Source organism: Columba livia, chromosome 2, assembly GCF_036013475.1.
Source record: "Columba livia isolate bColLiv1 breed racing homer chromosome 2, bColLiv1.pat.W.v2, whole genome shotgun sequence".
Lineage (NCBI taxonomy): Eukaryota > Metazoa > Chordata > Aves > Columbiformes > Columbidae > Columba > Columba livia.
The window spans coordinates 48,904,664-48,928,215 of record NC_088603.1 but is presented as its reverse complement, the minus strand read 5'-3'; the positions used below and the strand labels follow the sequence as shown (position 1 = coordinate 48,928,215).

At 42.8% G+C, this 23,552-nt stretch overlaps 1 protein-coding gene across 1 annotated transcript in view; it reads left to right on the top strand.

The window, feature by feature from the left end:
• MYRIP (myosin VIIA and Rab interacting protein) overlaps positions 1–23,552 on the top strand; it is a 324,276-nt gene that overhangs the window by 69,773 nt on the left and 230,951 nt on the right. Inside the window, exons 2-4 of the mRNA XM_065051799.1 lie at positions 2,578–2,749; positions 4,001–4,062; positions 4,747–5,630. The gene's annotated coding sequence lies outside the window, so the exon portion shown is untranslated. The remainder of the gene's footprint in view (positions 1–2,577; positions 2,750–4,000; positions 4,063–4,746; positions 5,631–23,552) is intronic.

Here is a 23,552-nt window from a genome sequence, read left to right as displayed (position 1 = left end):
GAGGTGAACATTTTGGCTGTTCACAGAGTGAATACAAATGTAAACATTAACATCCCAGATCCATGTCGACTAGAAATCTCTGGCACAAAACAAGAGAGATTTGAAGTGACAACAGTTTCCCAAACCACAGAAGATGAAAAACAATGACTTAATTATAACATTCAAAACACCAACAATTGATGCTTTGATGATAATTTATTTCAGAATTTTAAATTAATGTGTAGGCATGGGATGTGAACGGGATCTCACTGCTGGTCACCCACACAATATCCATCCTCATCCTTCCTGTAGTTCTGACATGTTTCCTCCCGGAAATTTAATTCTGATGAAGAAACTGAATACTTCCAAGTTGTTGCAATCATTCACAGTAAGTTTAACTCTGCCAGAGAAAATGGAAATGTAAGGCAAGGACTAACAAAGAACATCTTCTAGAGTTTGCCTTGGGTTCTCATGTTTATTTCCTACCCCAGATAGTTTTGTCACTGCTGTGTTTGATTGAACATAGTAATGATGGTATCGCTGCCTTGAAATTATTCTGGAGGAGACAATGGAATATGTGGGGTATTTATAGAAAGATTGGGTTGAATATTCTTGTTCTGAGGCTCCCTCTGGAGTTTTCATTCTTGTTGTAGGGCAGTATTTTGGTGATGAGAAGCACTGCATTACAGATTTTGTCAATGTATTTAATGCAATAAATGAACCCTTGTAAGAGTACAGAAGATGTAAGAATTGTCAGTAATTATGTGGCAATTTTTGTCCCAAAGACAACTAAATGCAGTGAGATATTTGGGCCAGGATAAAAAGACAGAAGTTGTGGTTGGACCCAATGCTACATGGGCTCAAATTTTGGTTTAGATGGTGTGCTGTTAAAGTCCTTTCCTTTGAGTCCACTGAGGTTGGTTGGAAACTTGCTGTTGATTTTAAAAGTCTCCATTAGCTCAGTGTCTTGAGCACCAAGACCTGAGTTTTCCTTGCTGTCCTAGCTAAAGGAGGAGAAGCACGGAACATTTTTGGTGTTGCCTGCACTGTTTTGTCTTTGCACCACCTAAAAGCCACAAACAGCATCATCTTTCAAATCCCTCCACAAGCAGATCTCCCCTTCCATACTGCCTACAAATGCCTAATATATCTGAAACTGCCAACAGTTAATCTGCTGGAGTGCCAAGATTATTTGTTATCCTCTGGACCAACATCCTTCCATCTCAATGCTCTTTCTTGATGGATTTGAGGACAGGAACTCTCTTTGCACTCTGCACTGGCACATTTCCTGGTGAAACAGCCATCTGGTGTGGTGCTCCTCAACATGGCACTGGTACAGATGGGAATTAACATTGGATCAATACTCCACATGTTTGTCTCACTGCTGTAAATATGTTTAATGTAAGGAAAAATGGGTTGCCTTCAAGGCATGGCTGTCAGGCTGCACAGAGGCAAAAAAAGCCCAGCCCTCTCCCTGCCATGCTGCTCTGTGGTATCTCAGAGGCTAATGCAAGAGCCATCTGAGTTACCCTTTTTCTGATGGTAGGAGAGTCACAGCTTGCAGGAGCATGGGGGATGCTGCCCAGGATGTGGTGAGAGGGGCCGGTGGCAGGGACAGGCAGCCAGACTTGCCTGAAGTCTCTTCTGAAGGATGGAAGGCTGCCAGATAAGCATGCAAGGAACTTCTAGGTGTGGGTTAAGTCTTTTCTCTCTCTGTTATAGAATTATATGGCACTTTATTTTAGAACCATAGAATAGTGTGGGTTGGAAAGGACCTTCAAATGTCATCTAGCCCAACCCCTCTGCAATGAGCAGGGACATCTTCAACTAGATCAGGTTGCTCAGAGCCCTGTCCAGCCTGGCCTTGAATGTCTCCAGGGATGGGGCATCTACCACCTCTCTGGACAACCTGTTTCAGCATTTTACCACCCTCATCGCAAGAGATTTATTCCTCATGTCTAGTCTGAATCTTCTTTCCTTTAGTTTAAAACCACTATCTCTTGTCCTGTTGTAACAGGCCCTGCTCAAAAATCTGTCCCCGTCTTTCTTATAGGCCCCTTTTAAGTACAGGAAGACCACGATAAGGTCTCCCCAGAGCCTTCTCTTCTCCAGGCTGAACAACCCCAACTGTCTCAGCCTGCCCTCACAGGAGAGGATTTAGGATGGTTATATTGGGTTGCCTTGGTCTTGGGCAATGACCTGAGCTAGGAGAGACAGGGTAGTGTTATTCTCTACCAAAGCCTTGGATCTGAGAGGGGCAACTTGAGGTGTAAGGCTGAGAGCTCTGTTTCATGCTGGTAAAAACACTGACCATATCACACTCACAGGTGATATACAGCCACATGTTGTATTTTCATGTGATTTAAAAAAAAAAAAATAAAAAATGTAGCGTCATAGTCAGCATCAACCTGATCTTTTCAGGGCTATCTTTTTACAGATTACTCTTGTAAATTTTCATATTATTACTACCTCTTATTATTTGGTTTGGAAGTAACAATTTTTCCTTTTTATTCTAGATAGACAGAGAACACACATAAAATGCATAATTTTCAAGTATTTCTTGATCCAACTATTGACATTGTTTTCCTTGTTTTGTAGGAAACACACTACTCTTCTGGGTAGGAGTCTGCCACAAACTGTCCTTTAGGCCCATGAATTATCTCTCTCAGCTATAACCAGCACTTGGTACCTGAGACAAAGACGAATCTGGGTGCAAAGAAACAATGTTAATTCAAGCATCAAAGATCTCCAATAATACCAGAGGCACTGAGTGAGTACAGAAAATGAATGGAAAAGTAAAATACTTTATGCATAGATATTCATGTTGGGTTTTGTGAAAATCCCTTTTTGAAGTAAAATTAGTAGTGGCATAGTACTTTGTGTTTGATCAACGTTAAACCTATAAATGAAGACACAGCTAGATAGACATGGAAAAGAAGTATATAATATGAAGGAAACAGTAGTAGTAATTATCTGAAGAATGATCTGGCTTTCAATTTGGATAGGAAATGAAAATACATGAAGTGCAAAACTTATTTCAAAAAATGTAGACAGATGGGCTGAAATGCCATAAAATTACTGTTGTCTGTGTGACATTTTGAAGAAAGAAAGGGGTATGCTTTTAATGGATAGAGACTCCCTTTCTGAGAAAATATAATAAACCAGGAAGGGAACTACAAAGCATAATTGTTTTATTCAATTTTGTATTTGACGCTAGTTGAATGAAAAATTGCTGCCAGAGGATGGAAGCAACAATATATTTTGGATGACCGGTTATAACTACTGAATCAAAGGTATAAATTATTCTGGTGAAGAAAGCTAATGTTCTCTGCTCATGTCCTTGTGACTTAGTTTAGCGGAGACACACACAACAGTACAGCAACCTAAGGAAATGTTTCTCTCTAGAGAATGTTTGATCTTCAGCTGAGGCTGGAAAGCAATAAATCAAAGAACTCCAACAGATGGCAACTATTCAAATTTCTGCTTCCTTTCTTGCATAAAATGCAGGATGAAATGCTCTTACATTTCTCCTAGCAAAAGCTAGTAAAGTAGAGGGAAACACAAAATCTACTAGTCTGGAGTCTAGGATGGCAATGAGAACACTTGACTTCTTTTCTCAGTTCTGACAAAGATGAGTTATATGACCCTGGGAAAGTAATTTAACTACTCTGTGAACTGTGAAGGTGTAATAACCTCAGTGCATACACACAAGTGGGTAGAAGTCTCATCGTGTCAGCACCTAGCAGTGGCAGAAGCACCAAATAAAGCTTTTAGATGTAATGGGTTTTGAGTTTGCACCATTATAACTTTTTTTTTTTCAATTTTTGAGCAGCTCAATCTATCTAAATAGATGTAAAAACACTGATCGATCAGACTTTACCCATCCAGGCTTTATGCTGTAGAGAGGGTTGCTACTCACATACAGCAACTTCCTTCCTCTAAGTCTCATACGTGTTTAGGTTATCTGCATTCAATCTACACTATGTGAGACCAAGCTTGCTTCTGCTGTCTCTGTCCACAGGCCATCCCACCACTGACCAACTGCTGCACAAGCTTTTGTTCACTGGGGTTCAAAAACCAATGGTAAGTAAATCGAGTTGACTTGCTCTGTGACACATCTCTACCGTGACACATCTACGCATGTCTGTCACTGCCTCTTCTTCACACCATGTGTGTGCGCTTCGAAAGACCAGTATTAGTCACAGCAGGTAGGGAGTCTTCTGGAGGATCTGCTCATTTTCTCTCTCTGCTTTACTACATCTTCCCATAGCACTGCACATCTCAGCTTGAAACATTCCAAGAGACTTCACTGGCATTCCTCTGAAGTCTGTGAGTGGGACCAGTTAACTGTGGCTGGAGAGCAATTTGCTTAATGTCAGAACCTCAAAAGTGAGCAAACCTGCTTCTTCAGACTGCTTGTGAGTGAATTTGGTTGCTCTTGTCTTGTTAAACCACTTTGTTGTTGCTGTTTCCTAACAATTGTTTGACAAGGGAAGTGGTTTAGTCTTCATTAATTTACTTCACATTCCTGCGAAGAAGGAAACGACATGTAAAGGAATTTTAAGCCTGATCCAGGTGTGGTATTGCTCCTAGAGCAACCTGGGCTCTTGCAGAGGGAAGCATTCATTCATAACAGGTGTACTGTAAGTCTAGCTGATCCTTGGTTAGGGATGGACTAGATGTCTCTATGAAACAACCTCTTCCAACTCTGTTTTCCCACAGTGCCACAGCAGAGTAGCTATTTAATTGCTATGCTTAATTCTGCAGAAAATATTGACGTCTTCATGTAGTATGAAAGCCTGCGGGACTGAATGAACCATATCTGTGTGCAGGAAAACGAGATTCCTTAGCCCTGAAGGGTCACGTTTGATCAAGGTCCTGTAACACTTTTTTTATTATATTATTTTTGCAGTATGATTCAAGGCAAGCTGGAAAGATCATTTTATGAACTATTAGTTGGGTCATTCTTTTGCCTTTAAAATATTAATACCTTCACCCTATACTAATAAAAACTTTCCCTCAAGGACATAAATAACTAGATGCTAAATGGTGGTAACTTAATTTTGAAAATGTTCAAATTGGCCATAGAGTTTCCAGAGCTGAATTGCATTAACGTGTTTTCCCACAGGTTAATTCTGTAGCAGGGCTCAGAAATGGCAGGATTAGCAGCACTCCTGTGCAGCAAGGATGTGGCTAAACTGACTTCTTAGACAACTTCCACAGGACAAAATCAGCGTGTCTGACATCTAGAGCTATATTCTGCTCACATAACGATAATATTGCACCAATAAGGGCAATAGCATTTCCTGCACCATTTTGTTCAATTGTATTGAATATTCACATATTGAATATTGCACATTTCACCTTCGGTTTCTGTGTTTCCTCAGCATCACTTGTGAGATGGCACCTGGTGAGGTGACAGGTGGAAGCTGTGACATGCGTGACCATGGACCTGTCATGATGGTTTCCTTCTGTCCCCTCCTGTGTCAGCAGTGCCCTGGGACCACACTGTCATCCTTCCACTCCAGGGACCTTCCTGCCAGCCAGGATGAAGCAGAGAGGTGACAGCTGTCAGTCTTGTGGTCATTGCTTGGCTCCTGCACCAGGCACAGGGGAGCTGGTATAGGACTCTGGCAAGGTGACAGACCCACGTGAGTCTAATGGTTGTTCCCTTATTTGATCCCTAAAACCACTTCATGTAACTTTAAGAATTAAATTTTAAAGGTCTTGTCACAGTAGAGTGCCTAGGATTACATACACATTATTTCTCTCCTACCCTCACTCCTGTTTGATCTTCATGGCTATCTTTCTAGCCTAAAGTCTTCATCCTGATCTGCTGTGACAGGTCAAAACAATTTGAACTATTTAGGGAAGCAGCAATGGGCCCTTCTGTCACCTTTGTCATTTAATTTGGCCCTGAAACCATTGGCTCGGATGATTAAATCAGCTCTGGAATTATGAAAGGTTGAGATTAGCAGTTAAACATGTCATTTTTTCCATGCATGTTGGTGCCATGCTCATGTACCTTCATGGACATGTCAGGAATATCCTGGTATTCTTCTGGGCCATAGAAGTTTGCAGTAAAACCTTGCATCTCAAAAAGTTCCTCCAGAGCTCTGTTGGTAGAAATAACTCTGGATTTCATGGGAAGGGTAGTCAGCAGGGGTAGCTGGCCTGTTTCTTATGCCTACATGCTTTCAAAATGAGGAAATTTCCCTGCAGGGAGAACAGGAAGGTTTGCAATAGCTGTGCCACACTGACAATTGGCTCCCAGGACAATACAAACCAGCTGGAGAATGCTGAAATCTAAATGGGACTAAATAACACCGCCCAACAAATGCTCTTCATGTGAAGAGCTAGAATTTTGAAGTGCACAAGAGATTGGGGGTGTTTAAGATTTTGATTATCTAATTCGAGGTATCTGACGTGATTTAACGGAGGAGGCCAAGTATTCGGCCAGGGTGGGGAGGAGGAGAGAAAACCCAAACCAGAACAGAGGCCCTAGAAATAGTTGTCTCAAAAATAAAATTTCTTTCTTGAGTCATCACACTTGCGTGTGTGTGTATATTAAACTTCATTAAATCTCAGCAATTTCATTAGCAAGCAACACCTGTTTTGGCCCCAGAGGGGAATGTAGGGAGGTAAGCATATCCATGTCTGAGCTATGGGAGGCTGACTTTCCCACTCTGATTCAGTATGATGGTTTAATACTGAAAAAGCGCTTTGAAGCTTCTCTAACTTAGGCTACCACCTCAGCAGACATAGGCAACTGAGAAAGACGTGCTACTTCAGCTAAGTATTTAATGTCATGTCATAGGGTGACATCACTTTTCGGCTCTGAGATAATAGTGGGTGCAGAGGTGAAAATTGGCTTACTAGTCAGGTGCGTGGGAAGGCTTTGATAACGTGTCTGGGAAGCAGCCGTGTGAGAGGGCTGCTCTTCTGTCTGATGACTGGCAGCTGCCATCCTGCTGGGCTTCAGGGTGGCAGAGCACTTGCCTCGCTGCATGACATAAATACATGCTGTTAACTGAGTCATAGCAAGGGCTGGGAGAAATCCTGGTTCTCATGCTCAGCATGCAAGATTCAATGGACCAGTGGCAGGGAGAGCCATCAAAATCTCTCATGAGCCCATGAGGCTCTGCTTGTAGGCAAGGATTTCAGAGTATGGCCATGTCATAGAGGTGGAGTTGTCATTGTAGGGAAGGAGCTCTGCTAACCCACGGGTATCAAAGGAAAGACCACGGTGGAGTCTGAGGAGACATACCCAAGGGAGGGCCTTCCCGACTCTCTTCCCCATTTCACCCGGCATATGAGGGCAGAGAAGATTTATGTAGTTAGGACCCACCTTCACACACACCAGAGTGCCTGGATGTGCTTTTATTTGTAGCAAGGATGCATTTAACTGTCAACTCAAGCCTGGCAACTCTGTTAAATATGAACTGAGAAATTAGGATGAGCACCTCAAAGTAGGTGAGAAGAAGGGAAGAGCAGAAAACACCCATTGCAACATTAGACTTGGAATTTGAGTTACTGGGGGGAAGAGGGTACATCTCTGTCTTGTAACGGCAGACCTGGTTTTGGCCCTCACTAGGAAAGAGAGGCTAAGAGTGGTAGGGAGCTGGTCAGGTTACCGGCTCCTGCCTCTCTTAGTGGATATGCAGGGCATGCACCAGAAGTTGTTGGCTGCTAGACTGAAGGCAGGTCAGAAGCTTCAAGGGTCATGAGGTGGGGAACAGCTGAAGAGGAGCTGCAGGTGACTGATGCAAGTCCTGCAGCAGCAGAAATTACTGCCCCAGTGTTGGAGTAGCTTATCCAGAGAGATCATGTCTACCTCCACCCTTGGAGGCTTTCTGGACCTGACCAGCTAAAGCCCTCTGGTCTGTTCCCAAGGTTAATCCTGCTTTGAGCAGGAAGTTGACTGCCTCTGGTGGTCCTTTCCTATCTCTCAGCATCCCATGACTCTGTGACCTAACCCAGCAATGCTTGCTTTACTGCCTGAGCTGTAGACAACAGTTCCTTCACCAGCTCAGCTGGCAAAGTTGCAGTGTAATTGCATGTCATCTACTTTACCAGTCTTCATAGATACATGGGGTGAAATACATGACAATGATCTGTGATTGCTCCTGACTTTTCTTCACATCTTTCTAAAGCTACTTCCACTTCAGGTACAGAAGAAAACAAAACAAAAACCAAAACCAACCAACCAAAAAACAACGACAAAACCCCACATTTTCAAGAGAGTTGCAGATGAGACATGAACTTTTCAAAAGGGCAGATTCACAGTAGAAACTGAAGGGCCAATATTAAAAAAAGACCAAAAAAACAACACAGATATATTTTTATCAATTCAGTATTTTCACCTTTTTTTATTGTTAATGTCTAGAAAAATAAAATTCACTTGGTACTCTCCAGAAATACTAAAAAATAATGTTCCAATACTTGCACAGGAGAGGTTCCTTGTATGATTCTAATCCAAATAAGAACCTAAAATAAACATCTCTCTCATAAGTAATTCTGCCATTTGGGATGGAACAGATAAATAATCTTCACATGATATGGAATAATTTGCAATACAGCCCATATCCCAGCCCTGAAACAATCTTTTCAAGTTATTTATTTGACCATTTGAATGTTTGTCTGGCTTAGGGAAGTTCTGTGATAGCAAAGTGCCGGTATGATGAGGGAGGGGGCATCTTGAGTACACTGACACAAAGTTAATTCTATTATGACTTTTTGTTTTACGAGCTGCAAGGCTGATGTAGTGTAATAAAAATGGAAAGGTGTTTGCATTTTATCCATTCCGGGATGTTGATTTGCACCTAACCCAGACCTGTGGTATGAATTGCCCATGCTGAGCAAGTGGGAAACATCTTTTGTCACCAGTCTTGGGGATGAAGGTGAGTTATGGGACAGAACACTCTGGGATTTCGGAAGTGCCAGCTCTCTGCTGCTTCCAAGCTTTGACACAGCTTTTAAAGTTTTTGTTTGTTGGGTTGGTTGGTTGGTTGGTTTTTTACTTAAATAATTTATCAGGCTGTGAGGATGTGCCTCAGAGATGTGCAGGAGGGGACAGTGGTGCCTGGGAGTGCTGTGGGACCACCTGCACCTAATGCCCCATACGGGGTTGCCGATATTTGCCGATATTCACAGAGGGGTGCAGTCAGTGACCTTCTGGTCTTGTGGTCCCCTGCTTCCTACCAGTGGGTGTAATGTGGGTCCTGACTTAACATTTTTTGTACACATCCAGCCCTGGAGCCAACTGGGGCTGGAGCAGGGACAGGAGTGTGCACATGGGACAACACAGAGCAGTCTTGTCTTTGGTGGGTAGTTGTAAACAGGAGGTTTTCATTCTAGATCTCTTAACTTCATCTTTTCTGCCTGGCTTTTTGTTCACTCCTGAGAAAATGAGAAATATTTTCACCACCTCTTATGCAGCCTCTCATTTCTTGTTAATTTTCTCAAGCTCTTACCTCTCCTAGAAAGGATTTTTTTCAATGCCAGCATCTTAAGGGGAAAAGAAAGCAAGGACTTGGAAATCAGTTTATTATATTTGGTTGTTTGGGTCTTTTTTCTTCCTTCAGCAAGCAAGTTTTGCAAATGCTGTATTTCTGCTGGACAGTTTTAAATCCTCTAAGGTCCATGTATGTTTTTTCTGAGATGACATCTACCTCCAGAGAGGAAGTAAAAAAGAAATATATAGTCTGTGGCTGCTATCTAAAGAGTAGCCAGCTCTCACTGAAGCCCGGGGATGAGACCATATATATCAAAATACATAACTTATGGAAAACAGGAGTGATTCAGTCAGATTCAAAAGATTGTAAGAATCAAAGGCTTCAGAAATCTTTGCATGCCCTTTTAATTATTTTTTTTTTACAGCAGCAGCATGATTACCTCGCAGGGGTTTAAGCTGTTCTGTTGGTAACAGATCTAAGGAAGCCTGCTGTCCTACAAAGCTGGATTTGTTGTCTCCTGTGTTTCCTCCTGCATTTCTTTGCAGAGGTGTGCAAGCAGCAGTGAGGTGTGCTGGCCACGTGTAGGATGGGTCCCCTCCATCCTTTGCTGGATGTGCTCTGCTGCCCCTCTCCCTTCCATCCATTCACATGTTTTCACAGCTTTGAGGCATCTCCTCCTCCCTGAAACGTGGTTGAAATTGTCCTTTGGATTAAAAGCAATGATGTGAGCACTCACAGACAGATAAGACCGTTTCATACCTCCTTTTCTTAGAAAAACAGGATAAGAGAATGTGTCACTGGCCAGCAGCATAAAGCGTTTGCATTAAAGAGTGAGAACAGCTCTGGGCTGTCGGGAAAGTAATGTATGCACAGAGTCTGAAATGTAATTACAGGGTATACTCTTCTACTCAGATTTGTTAATAAACCACATGGCATTGTATTTTATTATAAAATGGGGTTACACAATCAAAGAGCATCACAAAAGACACCCATCAGGCCTGCTAAAGCACCACATGCAAGGACATGTTTTTACTTCCTCACCTCCGAGTGCCTCTGCGAGGTCCTCATTTTCTCTGCTATGCCCCTTTTTAATATAGATGTGTACAAGTTACGATATCCAGGAAGAGTAAGCAACCAAGAAAACTTGTCATGGCAAAATCAATTATCTATCCATTTTCATTGGGAAATGACAGCACAAACCATTTACAGAGGAGGACAAACCAAAATATTTTCCCCTTGCATCACTCAGGGGAATGAATGAGAAATATCAGCTAAAACCTTCCCTACTTTCCTGCGGGCAAGCTGTCTTGAAAATTTTAGCCAGAATTGTTGAAATTTACCACAGTTAAAAGGGTTGTTTGTTTTTTTTTAAATGTGTTTTAAAAGAAATTTTCAATAAATTTGAACAACAGGCATTACAGCCTGAATGCCCTGCGTGCCTGTGCTAAACGCTGTCTGCCAGACTTTAGGGCTGGTTGGTGCAGCCTGAGTTCAGATGACTGACAGACTGGTGGTTGGGGTATAATAGGAATGGTGGCATACCAATAGCAGCTTCTTAACGGTAATTATGTTTTACCTTTCATGTCTTCTTTACACAAGCCTTCGAATTATTTGTGTGTGGCTTTTTTTTAAGAGAAAAAGGAAAACCTTGTAATTTGGAGACCTGTGTATTTAGGGTGATCTTAAGCCTCTTTATAGAAATTGTGCATTGCCATTTTGATATCTGCATGGTTTCGGCCTTGCACAAAATCAAGAGGTTGTTCCTGTGCTTGTTTATGTTTGGTGTAGCCTCAAGGAGAGTGTTTGCAAATATTCCAGCAAGAAGGATTTGTCACTCCTGTAACATCACGGGTCAGAGGGCTGGTCTTGGAGGTATCTCAGATACCACTCTGCTTTTTTGCAGGCTGTGGGAGAGCTGAGCCTCCTGTGTTCCTGCAGTGGGCGCAGCCCCAGCACCCACTGGGCAGGAGCCCCAGGATGAAGCTGGTGAGGGGTCTGGAGCACAAGTCTGATGAGGAGCAGCTGGCGGAACTGGGGCTGTTCAGCCTGAAGAAAAGGAGGCTGAGGGGAGACCTTATCACTGTCTACAACTACCTGAAAGGAGGTTGCAGCATGGAGGGTGTTGGTGTCTTCTCCCAAGTAGCAAGTGATAGGACAAGAGGAAATGGCCTCAAGTTGTGCCAGAGGAGGTTCAGATTGGATATTAGGAAAAATTTCTTCATGGAAACGGTTGTAAGGCATTGGAACAGGCTGCCCAGGGCAGTGATGGAGTGACCATTCCTGGAGGTGTTTAAAAGATGTATAGATTAAGTTCTTAGGGACATAGTTTAGTGCTAGTGTTAGCTTAATGGCTGGATTCGATAATCTTGATGGTCTCTTCCAACCAAAATGATCCTATGAGTGCTGGGGCATCAGGCTGTCTCCAGCTGCAGTTTACTGGCTTGGAGCTGGCTGCTCTGGCTGCCAGGAGCTGTTCTCACCTTTCTTAGATGCAGAACACGCCCAAAAAATCGGACACAGAGATTTTTCCCTTCAGTTTGGAGTGACTATTTAGAAAAGTGGCTATTTTAAAAAAGACATTTTCTCTTTTTTTGACAGAGCAGCCTTTTAATGAAAGAAAAAGGCATTTGTCTCTGTCTCCTTTAGCCTCTATAAGCAGCTTTTTTCTGGCAACTTTATGGCTGGTTCCAGTGCTGAGCAGCTCCAAGGAAGGAAAAAGGGATAGAAGAGACAAAAAGGTACCCAAATAGCAAGGGAGAGGATGGCTATGTGGGGGATTACCTTGCTAGAAGCCAAAACAAAATAAATGGGAAATTCCACCAGGATCAAACACAGCTTTGAAACCTGGATGCAAGTGAGAGTGGTTTGCTGTAATGGAAGTGGAAAAAACTGCATGGCTCCACATCCAACAAACACGCTGTACTTCCCAGGAAGAAGCTGTTTGTTTTCAGGCACTTGCCATCAAGGCAAAGGAAGTAAAACACTTGATTTGCAGAACTGCTGGCATATGAACCGCCCAGGGCTTTGGGCATGCATCCAGGGGTGTTGGAAATCAACATATAACACTCTTTGGTGCCTTAGGGAAAAGATATCTCAGAATCTGGTAAACTCACAAGATCGTCTTTTCAGAAAAATGCCTTTGGATATATGTGTTCCTCTCTCATCTGTCACTTACACTGTGGGCCACTGTGAAAGTTAAACAACCTGTTATTCTCATGATACTCTGATTTGGAAAACAAAATTATGTTTTTGAAATTACAATAGGAAGGTGGAAACAGGGAACACCTTTCAGCGTGTGGTGGTGGAGCGTGAAAATATAGAAAGAATGGTCCGAGATCCCAGAACTGCAACTTTTATTGCACAGAACCAATTAAAAACAGAGTTTCCGTGTCTTAATTTCCTGCACAAGAGCCACAGGACTACTTGATAAGCAGACATGCTCACTAAGGAAGAGCTTCACTACTTGAAGTTTCTCAGAAAATGAGTTTATCTTGATCCTCAAGGGAAACACCAGAATGGTATTGTTCAAAATCACTACCTAAGCAGTAATGATTTTAACTTTTTTTTTCCTTTGCACGGCTTGAGAGGTGTATTTCATGCAATGCTGGGAGCTGATTGTTACTGCAGTGGAGACAAAGAGGAACTTAAGGGTTATTTGCTAGCCTGTATGCTTATTATCTCTAGGCTCAAGGAATAAAAATGTCTGCTGTACTACTGCTCTCTAACTGTAGGGGAAATGGCCTTCATTGGACCAAAGGGGCAGTGATGCTGCTGTTTTCCTGTGATCACCTCCTTTATAGCCTTGGAGGGGGATGTCGGGACACAGACCAGCCAGGTAGCAATGTGGTGAGTCCACAAAATGAACACCAGCCATGTACCCATGTCCTGATCTACTGCCCCCTATAGCCTGTCCGGCTGTCTGACACTTTTGGGAGTCTGCAGTATGGCTTTATTGACTGCAGATGCTTGCTGAAACTGGACATACTCTCTTTACACTAGTGCTGTGCAAAGATGCTCACTTTTGGTCATGGGCATGCTGGAGGACTGTCAGGAGATGTAGGTGGAATGAGCTCTCTATACAGTGACTGGAGCACTATGTGCAGTTCTGGACGCCACAGTATAAAAAGGATATCAAGCTACTGGAGAGCGTCTAGAAGAGGGCTATGAAGTTGGTGAAGGCTTTGGAGAGGAAGCCATATGAGGAACAGCTAAAGTCACTTGGTTTGTTCAGCCTGGAGAAAAGGAAACTGAGGGGAGACCTCATCATGATCTACAGCTTTCTCACAAAGGGAGGAGAAGGAGCAGGTGCTGATCTCTTCTCTCTGGCAACCAACAACAGAACCCGAGGAAATGTCAGGAAGTTGTGCCGGGGGAGGTTTAGGTTGGACATTAGGAAAAGGTTCTTCACCCAGAGGGTGGTGCAGCACTGAACAGGCTCCCCAGGGAGGTGTCACGGCCCGAAGCCTGACAGTGTTCAAGAAGAGACTGGACAACACCCTCAGACACATGGTGTGAACTGTGGGGTTGTCCTGTGCAGGGACAGGAGTTGGACTCGATGATTGTCGTGCATCTCTTCAAACTCAGAACATCCTATGATTCTATGACCCACAGGCTTCCAGCAGTTTAAATCCTAGTGGGAAACATTCAAGTGACACTTGAGCCTGTAGATGCTTGGAGAGATTTTCCATTAAGTAAGAAAAATCATGCGGCTTGTTTTGTTTGTGTGTGTTTAATCACTGTTTTGATAAATTTCTGTTAGTCAGCAGGCTGGCCCTGCAATAAGCTGATCTGAGAGCTTTTGTAAAGGACACTTGATAATTTAATGTGCCAGTTTGCACCAGTTTCTCTCAGCCTTTGATTGTGCCATCCGCTCGTATTGTTCTGCCAGACATACTCACAATCTAGCTCTATAATTAGGAGCCTGAAAAGTGTGGCTGCACCGTGTTTGCATAGTATATGTCCTCCCATAGCTATTGCATTGCTGTCCTCCAAATCCTGGACTTCATTTCTCCCCATGCCAAGTCAGATAGAAAACTCGGTAAAGGAAAAGGTCAGTCATACAGAAAATGTGACATTTATAAAAATAGACAGGTTGGAAAAGAATTTGCTATTTAAGACAGAGACAATTAGAGTAGCTTTGCCCCTCCAGGCTCAAGCGAGTGTGACTTTGCTGGAGGAGCTAGAAAGTGGAGGTAGGGACAGCAAGCTTGGGCAGGGCCAGTCTACATTCCCAGTATCATAAGGGGAATGCAGCCCATCCCATGTGTTGTACCAGTAACACTTAGGCACTTACTGGAGAGGTTAGAAGCTCCATGTAACATAGCTAATGAAAACCACCCTTTCTTAACTGGAGCCAGTGAAGGAAGGATCACGACGGAGCAAATTACTGGGTACATTTCATGGGAAGACCTTGGTGCTCCAAAATCCTATTGAGAGCACCCTTCAGCACGTGACTGGAAAGTGTTGGTGTGTGTGAGACAGAAAAAAGATTGTAGGGGACAAGTGGAAGAAGATACTGCTTTTCTTCTTCTTCTTCTTTTTAAAATCCATCTGGTGTTTAAAACAATCTTGCCAAGTCGTAAGAAAAAGATATGCTTTTCAGCAGTGTTGCTGTGAGTTCCAGTTGATTTATGTTCACAGATCATTAGGGAAGTATCTGGAGAAGAAACAGGACTAGGAAAAGCCTCACAACTTTCCACTTCTTATGTGGTGTGAAAAGCAGTCCAAGGTTTATAGGTTGAGCCATCCACTCTGACTTCACTGCTATCTAAAAGAAACTGACAATATTTTTTCCTTAAAGTATTATATTATTAAAGGTGGTCAGATCTCAGTGGGGTCAGAAAAATCTAAAAAGTCCTTACATAGGTGAAACATATGCTCTAAATATAATATAGACAATTAAGCAAATTAAGCATATTTCTAGTGTTTATTTTTTGCCATCTGAAAATTTTGGCTAAGCTGATATATATTTATCAGCCTATCACAGGAACACATTTTGTTATGCAGTATGGAAATTCAGGTTGGAACAAATGGTGATATTTTATATAAATCCATGAGTTGAAATTTATTTTTTCTGAAAAATAATTGCCTGTTTCTGAAGAGTATCATAGCAATTATCTGAGGACAGTTTTTACTTTAAAGACTTTGCCCAAGGATTCTTTCAGGATTTTATAAGCAGTCATTACTGAAGAACCGTATCAAATCTGTGGGGAGGCATAGGTTAAGTCCATAATAGAAAAGTAAGTGGAAAGGTCTAACTTTAAAGATTGAACATTTCAAAAATTCTAATTTGCCCATCTGAGGAAAGTCAGCTTCAGAAAAGTTTCGACTTTTTATCCCACCTTTGAAAAAAGACTTTTCACATCTTTTTAAATTCTAGGGATTATTAGAATAAACTAGAAAATGGGAATGATGTGAATGGGTAAGTCTTTGCTGTGCTGCTCTTTCCCAAACTGTAAAGCTTTCCTTTTTCTGTCTCCTAGTGAGTGTTTCAATATCCTCAAACACTATGTGCGAGTTTATATTAATGTGAGATTTCAGGGTAGTTGTCTGTGAACAGTGATTTCATTATTCCTCATTAAAGCTTCTAGGTAGAGAATTTCATTTGGAGCATTTCACTTAACAGGAATATAATTTCAGGTTTTCCACAGCTAGTTTAGAATTTGAAGTTATACAGCATTTTCATTAGACAGAAGAAATTAGAAATGCAATGGTTCATTTTTTTTCTGCCATTGCAAACCAAAAGTGCAGCTTTCTGTAGCAAATATTGTTATATTTGAGACAATCGTTACTGTTATGTGAGATCCAAATCCATTCCTCCAGGAGACCCTGGATGTGTAGAGATGCATGTTATTTGTACTGATCAAAGAGACCTCCTTTCTGCTTTCCTGTTACTCCCACTGAAATAACTTGAGGGACATGGAGGAGAGGTTTGGACACCGTGATCTCCTCAGGAGGACCAGCCTGTAGCACTGGAGCCTTGTACTGCTTGTACCGTACGATGCTTTTGGAGCTGCTATGGACAGAAAGCTTCCTATAGATGCAAGTAGTTTCTCTTACAAACTCTAACATGCTGCACATCCAGAACCGTTGAGCATGGGAGCATTATGGACCTAAGAGACAGCAGGAGAGAAAAACAGACATGAAATCCAAGTCAAAACATGCTGAGCATCTCTGTCACTTTGTGACATCTGTCATTTGAAGCCTGTGAGTGGTCCTGTTGAGTCAGACTCTGTAGCATGCTGGGGGATACCTCTTCAGGGGAGGAGAGAGATGCTTTCTTTAATCCTAAAACGCTCTTAGTAAAGAAGGGCACTTAAGATTGGCTTGAAACATGCGCACAGCCTTACATCTATTTGGCAAGCAATCTACAAAGATGTCACAACTGTATCTGAACCTCAGTCTCGGCTTAATTTTAAAGCATGTGCTAGTTATACCAGACTATGATATGCTACTTTTTCCAAGTAACATTGTTATTTCCTCCAGGATAATTAGTCTGCACCGTCTGTTGTGTTACAATAGCATGTTTGATATGTCTCCATTCACTATAATCCTTTAGAAAAAAAAAACTTAGAACTTATTATTGGTCCTTTTAAGCAGCTGGCTTGAGCTCTTGTGGCTCACCAGATGTTTGCTCTCTTTTTGCCTTTTTGCTCTCTTTTTGTCTGCCATGGCCAGACAGGACTCTGGGCTTGTCAGAGCTGTGGCCAGGCCAGGGCTAACTGTTCTGCTTTTTTTATGAAGTAAATATTACATTTGAAGTGCAAAGCAGCATGAGCTTTTTGGTTTCGCATGTTTTGCTAAAAATCTCACTATTTGATTTAAATGGTCGTCGATAACCAAGTAAATCTTAAATCATCAACCCATCTAGCAGTAGTAGTAGTTTTCCCAACGCCAGAGAAAATATCCATGGGTTTGGGAAAATCACTTGAGCAGGGAGCACTTTCTGTGTCCTGGGCCTCTATTCTCCTCATTCCTCACTTCTTGAGGAAAGGGGAAAGCAGAGAGCAAGAGGTTGAGAAAATGCTTCCCAACACCCCAGATGAAACACCCTCCTCTATTCTCACCCTGACTTGCTATTCATTCAGGGCAACAGCAACACGATGGTTTTGAAAGGGGTTTCCTTCGGGCTTCTGTGTGCCTTGAGGAATCCCAGATGATAAAGATGCTCCATGCCCCCTCAAGCATTGGCACAAGGCTGTTTCGTTTTGTTTTGATTTTTGCCTTGGAACTTTATTCACATGTGTGTTTCATAGAGGGCAAACACATTTATTTAATCTAAATGATTTAAGACTGACAGGTTGCTTCAGCAAGACCATGCTTAGCCTCATGTAACCTAGAAGTGAAGTAACATCTGTATGAGGAACTTTACAAGTGCATCATTACAAATGTTGCTCCAGGAGAAATGCAGAGGTGGAGGCCCCAGACGAGATGGAGTTTGACTGACTCTTCGTTGATCACTCCTTGAGACGTGTTAGCTGAGACATTTAAATGCTAGAAAATGCCTAAATGCTAGAAAATGCCTAACTGCTCTACAGGGATAGAAAGAGTAGGTGAGAGGCAGGTCCTGCTTTGGGACCAAAGGGCTCTCTGATGGAGAGGCTAGAAGGTGATGTTAGTGGGGGAAAACCACGCAAACCCACCCACTCTCGATGCCTCCGCACCAAGGGCATTCTCTCTTCAAAGGAACGGAGGGGAATGGTACAGGTGGCAGTATGGAGACACTGTCCCCACTGTTGTGGGCATTGTTTTGGAGAGGCTGAAAATCTCATAAGAAAAAGGTCTCTACTCAGTTGGAATCAATCACAACTGAACAAGCAGCAGAACAGTGCTCCTGCAGGAAAAATATAACCTGTGGGTGGTTCAGCTTCTCCAAAGGAGCAAAGAGGAAATTTATAAAGGTGTGACTCGAGGGAGAGATAAATGGATGTATGTTCCTGCAGCAAAATAAACTGAATCATATATTAAACTGGGAATTTGTTGTAATAGTTTTAGGGGAAGGGCGTTCAGTAATATTTGGTTATTGAAATGCCTGTGAACAATAAGAAGTTTATCAGGGAACAGAGGAAAGCAAGAGTCAGATGAAGCTAGGAAAAGACATGATGTTGAAGGCATTTCAGTTAAGAATTGTTACTAGAAGAGGTTTCTGTTCTTACTGCTTATATGAAATGGATAAATAGCACTGGCTTCAGCCAGACATTGGGTAATTTTATTTCCTTTTCCAGATTTGTTATGGTGCTGGCTTGTGGTGTGCAATGCTGCTATTTCTTCTGGATATTAAATGGCTTTGAGCAAAAATAACATCAAGTGTTTCGTCCTGTAAACAGGAGATGACAGGGTTGTGGTCACTACATTAATCTGCTTTGTTCCCAGCTGATGTGTAAGTTTCCAGAGTTGAAAGGACTCCCTGACCTATTACAACAGAATGGATTCACCATTGTTTGGAGTTGATTTTTTTTTTCTTTCCTCTGGTGATAATTGCATTTCTCTGAATATTTTGTTGGAAGTGTCATTTCATTTTTGTAGTTGGGGATGAAGGGGAGGTTTTCTATTATAGTCAGTGCAGACACATCTTGAGTGTCTTTGTAGATGTCCTGCAAAGCTCTTCAGAAATATGAATTTTTCTCAGCATTAATAATAGGAATACTTAATTTCCTCTTCTAGATGTTATCTGCTGTTCTCCAGCACACCAGGAAGTGATTAATTTTTAGCGTCAAGCAGGTGAGGGAACTTCTTTTTCTTCTTCTGGATCTGTGTGGTGCACCAAAGCAGAAGCCATCTCCTCTTAAGTCAGGTTGACTTCACTGATACCCTGGATCTATCCATGAGTAGGAATCAGGCCTACCATGTCTACAACTTTACAGAAGTAATATAAACACCTGACACCCATTAAAACAAACCCACTTCTGGGGCTGGCACTGGTGTGCTAGTAGGCCAACATCAGTGCTGGGTAACTTGCTTCAGGACTAACAAAGTTCCCTGAATAAAATTACTGTTGGTCTCTGCAATGCACACTCTGATTGGAGTTTCTTAGTAAACTAGCTCTTATTTTGTAGCCTAGGATTAAGTTGCTGATATCAAAATTTCCATTACAATATAATCCACTGGTGATTACGACGAATTACTGGGTCCAGTGTGTATTTTTAAAGTAAATTTTCTGAGTGTATTTCTCATTTTTAGTATGCATTAGTTGAGTACTTGGTAACTGGAGTATTTTCCATTTTCCGCCGATGTATTTTCACTGCAAAATAAGTATCTAAATATGTTATTGAATTCTCATCACAACAGTTGTCTCAGTCTAAATGCCAATAAGAAATTTAATTGGCCCTCTACAGCCTTCTACTAACCCATGATAAAAATTTATTTAAATGGATTGGATATCATCTCCTTATAATTAGGAACGTTTTTTTCTTGGTGGGCACTGCTACGTATATAATTTCTTTTCAGCAACCTTTCGAAGTAATGGGAACAACTTTCAATTAATTTCAATTGTCTTGGCAAATCTGACCTTCCTAACCAAGCCAAGACTGTGCAATTGTCTTCACTAAAGCCGTCGCTGAGGAGAATGGCAGACAAAACACACAAATTGGGTTTTAATTGTGTGCTTGATTGTTTAAAGAGTTTACAATGTTGTGCACTGTTCCTAATATTTTAAGGAGAAAAACAAACAAATAAACAAAATTAATTGTGTATATTATAGTTGTTTCCAGGAGGTTCAGAAGGATGATCTGAAAGGGGAAAATGCCCAGCCAAACATGAACACATCCCCTCTGTGTTTCCAGATCTTAATCTGTCATACATCAAATTGATCTGCAGTAACTGATGAGATGTTAATTTTTTTCTACTGCAAATATGTCAGGAAACTGTATAAGCGATTAAGGCAAAAGCTGTATGGTTTGGGATTTTTTTTGCTATGTTGGAGGAGCGGATTAGATAATGATCCCAAACAGTGAAATCCTTGCATTTTGACAGTCACCCAGCAGTGTACCTTGCTATCCTAGTTAAATACGTACAGTAAATCATGTGGTGACACTAGCAGCATTCAAAGTGCCTGCAGAAGCCGCATGTGGGGGAAAAGAAACTTAGTCTACTTTTCTATACCCTTTGCGGCACATCTATTTTTAAAACCTCAGTGAGGGCTTTGCCCCTGCTCTCTTCAGAGCACGCACTTGTCAGCACAGCTCGTCACTTTTATTTTCCTCTGACTGGGGTAGCTTGTAGAGGGAATTCAAGAAGTAATCAGACAGCAGATATGACATGAGCACTGTCAGTGTCTGATGGCATGAGGCTTTAAATGATGCTTGGAAACGCGATCGGTTTTATTTCCTCCTCCCCCATGCCTTTTTTTTTTTTTTAAAAGACTCTGCAATTCTGCTCAGCATTGTGTTGGGGAAATTTCCAAAAGCAAGACGGGCTGGAGAAAGCTGGCAGAGGCGAGGCAGAAGCTTGCTGAAGCTGCTGAGAGGATGGGGTTGGCTCCAGCCCTGTGAAATGCGGAAGGTCTGGCCTGCAAAGGGTGGCCTTGGGCCAGCACCTGCTCTGCAGCCCAGTGAGGAATAACGATGCCTGTTTGATGCCAGTGCGGATACCATTGAAACCCACAGCTGAGTGGGAATAACACGCGAGCAAGCTGCTGGCAGGACAGGGCTGAGGTGTGCGGCACAAACTGGAGTTTGTCCAGGGCAAGCTACCGAACAATGATCACAAGTTAAGTTGGTGAGAGGACGTGGGGTCCTTCCAGCATTGGAAATCAAAGAGGTTATTAAACTGCCAGGATTAAGTGTCTCTAATGGGATGAAATGAGCAAATGGCAGCCAAGCAGGAGGCTCTGGCTACATTTCATTGCGTGCCAGGGCTGTGTTTCAGGACCCATCTGAGCTGTGCTCACAATTCCCGCTCCCCTGGCTTAGCAGCTTGTGGCTCCTTGCACTCCCACAGACACCCTCAGCACATCCCTCCCCAGTCACAGCGTGTCCGTTCCCCAGGCACAGCCAGCTCTGGTGGCATTTCCCTTCTCCCCTCTCAGCTGGCTCCCAATCAGTCCCACTGTGTGTACATATACCAGGGGCAGGGGGTGTTTTTGCTCATCATCTCTGTACAGACGGTGCTCAGTTGCTCTATTTAAGCACCACGAGGAGCACACAAGCACAACCAGCAGCTTTAACACAGCCAGCACTTGCTGAGAAATCAAAGCCTTGTCCTGCTTGAGCGGGTGGATAAAGAAGGATTTGGCACCCACTGCAATCCTCTCCTCTCCACTCCCACCCTGTTTCTGTTGCCTTTCTGAGAAACTGCTCTATTTGGAGCGATTTGGAGGGGAAGAAGAGCCTGCTCTTCTTGCTTTCTTGCCCACCCATTTCATCCTGGCACACACAGGTGGACAAGATGCAATTGTGTTAGAGGGAACAGGAATGTCTCCTTGTACAGCCTGGATGGCTTTGTGAGGACCTGTCGCTGCCTTCATCAAACCACACAGTGAAGAAGAACACAGGAGTTTGTAGTGGTTTGCAAAGAAATTCTCATACACTGATTTTTAACTCAACCCAGACAGCCTTAGTATCGGTACATTTTAACACAGAGCTGGGAGATGAGATAGTGGCCCAGCTGAGGCCAGTGGGGTGTGGTGTCTGCCCTTCAGGTCTAATTCTCTTTAATGCAGCAACAGAAACATCCAGTTTGAAGTACAAGGTTTAGGCTATAAAATCCCCTAGAGCCTTGGTGTAGCCCTAGCAGGTGCCTGCCTCTTCTGCTCTCCTGGAGAGAGGCTGCTGCATAGGGGCTGTGAATCAAGTACCGCAGCTAAAGGGAGAAATACCAGCCTGTGCAGGTTGTGATGGTCCTGGCCAGCTTCCCCCAGTCTCTGGGATGGGAGCATCCTGAGCTGCCCAGGGTCAGGGAGAAGAGATGAGCCTGGGTGGCTGCAGTGCTCTAGGCTGTGCAGGCAGGTGTGCCACAGCACGGTGGCATGGGCTGGTCCTTCTCACGTGTGCCTCAGCATCAAGATAATATGACGAGTCTAATCTGGAGACAGGAACCCTTCATACCTTTCCTTATTCATGTGTATTGAGAAGCTAGGAAGCCCCACAAATGAGATTGTGAGAAAAAAAACTGCCATTAAGACCTGTTCTCTTCCTACCTAATTCTGCTGCTTGTGGGTTTCTTTCAGAGTATTTCTCTCCTTTTCTTGGCCATGTAGATTTCGCCTTCTCTGTTTTGTTCTATTTTTTTTTTTCCTGCCTCACAACTCCTGGCTAGCTTTCCAAGCAGCGATTAGCTTTAAACACTTGCTCAGCCATCCTTGACGCTGAGCTTGGCTTCTTTCTTCTATCTTAACAGACTTTTCTCCTTTGACAGCAAGGTTATATACTTTCACATACTGTCAAGTATCTGTTCCTCTTCTCTTCCTTTTCTCTGAGCTCCTCAGCAAATATTTCACATTGTCATCAAGCCTAATGGTGCTTACAAGCTAGGATTTTTTGCATTGACTTTTGGCAATTTTTAAATATCCCCCCCCTCCCCTCTTCTGCATTCAAAGCTTCAGGCTGCCAGGCTTTATAGGCCCTGAATAACTGGGTTTGCTGAGGTTGCACCAGTAAAAGCGGAGCATCCTGCAGTGCAGCAATGAATCTCTGTTCTCCACACAAACAGCTCTATGATGTGCCAGGACTTGGAAAACTTGCATTGTGGCTCTGCTCTCCCTGATCAGCTGCTTGTGCAAATGCAGTAGATTCCTGCTCTGGTAATACAAAGCTCAGTATCCCAGTGCCATGGAGTGGCTACTCACTGAGGTGCAACACCCACCTCCACCAGCCTCTGGAGAGTTCAGCTCTGAAGGAGATAATCTGGTTTTCTTGCTGTGGACAGAGGAAGACAGTAATTCAAACCTTTATTAGAGGCAAACAGTGAGTTAAAAACTTGTCAATGAGTTGTGCTGAAAATCAATATTTCTTCCATAGGTTAGGAGAAGGGATCACAAGAAAGATGGGTATCCACAGTATGTTGATCTGGGCATGATCTGTACCAGTCCATTCTCCAGCATTCCATGCAAATACACATTTGCCTGAGCAGAGTACGCTTACCTCTGTGTTGGTGCTGTAGGTTAAAGGACACATTTTAAAG